Source organism: Lampris incognitus, unplaced genomic scaffold, assembly GCF_029633865.1.
Source record: "Lampris incognitus isolate fLamInc1 unplaced genomic scaffold, fLamInc1.hap2 scaffold_140, whole genome shotgun sequence".
Taxonomy (NCBI): Eukaryota; Metazoa; Chordata; class Actinopteri; order Lampriformes; family Lampridae; genus Lampris; species Lampris incognitus.
The window spans coordinates 147501-150000 of NW_026611109.1; positions in this window are offsets into that span (position 1 = coordinate 147501).

A 2500-nucleotide genomic window follows, 5' to 3' on the forward strand; every position below is an offset into this window, starting at 1 on the left:
ACTAGGCTACTGTTGGGCGAAGGAAAAGGAGAGGGGGAAGGCATGTCCAGAGGCAGCTAGAGAGGAGGAAGGGTAGGCGTGTGGAGGTGAGAGTCAGTCGGAACTTTGAATGTTGGCACTATGGCTAGTAAAGGGAGAGAGCTGGCTGACGTGATGGAAAGAAGAAAGGTGACAAGAGACAAGGTGGAAGGGGAGTAAGGCCAGGAGTATCGCAGGTGGGTTCAAACTCTTCTACCATGGTGCGAATGGGAGGAGAAATGGGGTAGGGGTCATTCTGAAGGAAGAGTATGTCAAGAGCGTGCTGGAGGTGAACACAGTGTCAGACAGAGTGAGGATTATGAAGCTGGAAATCGAAGGTGTATTGCTGACGGTTATCAGCGCATATGCCCCGCAAGTCGGGTGTAAGATGGACGAAAAAGAAGAATTCTGGAGTTGAGTTGGACGACGTGGTGGAAAGGGTACCCAAGGAGGAGGGAGTGGTGATTGGAGCGGACTTCGATGGACACGTTGCTGAAGGGAACAGAGGTGATGAGGAGTTGATGGTAAGGTATGGAATCGAGGAGAGAAATGTGGAAGGACAGATGGTGTTCGATTTTGCGAAAAGGATGGAAATGGCTGAGGTGAATACATATTTCAAGAAGAGGAAGGAGCACAGGGTGACGACGTATACGAGTGGAGGAAAGTGCACACATGTGGACTATATCTTGTGTAGAAGGCGCGATGTAAAACGGATTGCATACTGCAAGGTGGTGACAGGGGAGAACGTAGCTAGGCAGCATCGGATGGTGGTCTGTAAGATGACTTTGGAGACCAACATGAGGAAGCGAGTGAAGACACAGCCGAAGATCAAATGGTGGAAGTTGAAGAAGGAAGACTGTTGTGTGGAGTTCAGGCAGGAGTTAACACAGGCACTGAGTGGTAGTGAAGAGTTGCCAGATGGCTGGGCAAGCGCTGCAGAAATAGTGAGGAAGACAGCTAGGAAGGTACTTGGTGTGTCATCGGGACAGAGGAAGGAAGACAAGGAGACTTGGCGGTGGTGGTGGTGGTGGTGGAAGGAGGAAGTAGAGCAAAGTATACAGAGGAAAAGGTTGGCAAAGAAGAAGTGGGATAGTCAGAGAGATGAAGAAAGTACACAGGAGTACAAGGAGATGCAGCGTAAAGCAAAGAGAGAGGTGGCAAAGGTAAAGGAAAAGGCGTACGGTGAGCTGTATGACAGGTTAGACACTAAGGAAGGAGAAAAAGACTTGTACAGATTGGCTAGACAGAGAGACCGAGCTGCCGAGGATGTGCGACAAGTTAGGGCGATCAAAGATACAGATGGAAATGTGCTGCCAAGCGAGGAGAGTGTGCTACGAAGTGGAAGGACTACTTTGACGGGCTGATAAATGAAGAAAATGAGAGAGACAGCGAGAGAGAGAAAAGGTTGGTTGATTGAGAAGTATAGAGAAGGCCAGAAAGAGTTGCATTGTGTCTTTGTAGATTTACAGAAAGCATACGACAGGGTGCCGAGAGAGGAGGTGTGATATTGTAGGAGGAAATCAGGAGTTGCAGAGAAGTATGTAGGAGTGGTGCAGGCTATGTATGAGGGAAGTGTGACAATGCTGAGGTGCGTGGTTGGAATGACAGATGGGTTCAAGGTGGAGGTGGGATTACATCAAGGATCGGCTCTGAGCCCTTTCTTGGTTGCAACGGTGATGGACAGGTTGACGGACAAGATCAGGCAGGAGTCTCCATGGACGATGATGTTCGCGGATGACATTGTCATCTGTAGCGACAGTAGGGTGCAGTTCATTGTGAGGAGAGCCTGGAGAGGTGGAGGTATGCACTGGAGAGAAGAGGAATGAAAGTCAGTAGGAGCAAGACGGAATACCTACGCGTGAGGAGGTGACAAAGGCATTTCACTTTAAATACTTGGGGTCAACTGTCCAAAGTAACGGGGAGTGCAGGAGAGAGGTGAAGAAGAGAGTGCAGGCAGGCAGGCAGGCAGGCAGACAGGCAGACAGGCAGGCAGGGTGGAGTGGGTGGAGAAGAGTGTCAGGACAGAAGGGTACCAGCAAGACTTAAAGGGAAGGTTAACAAGATGGTCGTGAGACCAGCTACGTTATATGATTTAGAGACGAAAAGACAGCAGGAGGCGGAGCTGGAGGTGGCAGAGTTGAGGATGCTAACATTTTCACTGGGAGTAACGAAGAAGAGCAAGATTAGGAACGATTGCTCAAGTTGGACGGTTTGGATGCTGAATATGGAGCTGCCAGGAAAGAGGAAAAGAGGAAGGCCAAAGAGGAGGTTTATGGATGTGGTGAGGGAAGACATGCAGGTGGATGGTGTGACAGAGGAACGCGCAGAAGACAGGAAGACATGGAAACGGATGATCCGCTGTGGCGATCCCTAACGGCAGAAGCCGAAAGTCGTAGTAGTAAACATAGAAAAGCGTGCACGGCAGCCTTCTAAACTGTTTCTCTTGGTGGTGCTCTGTGTGTGTGTGCTCTGTATGCTCTCT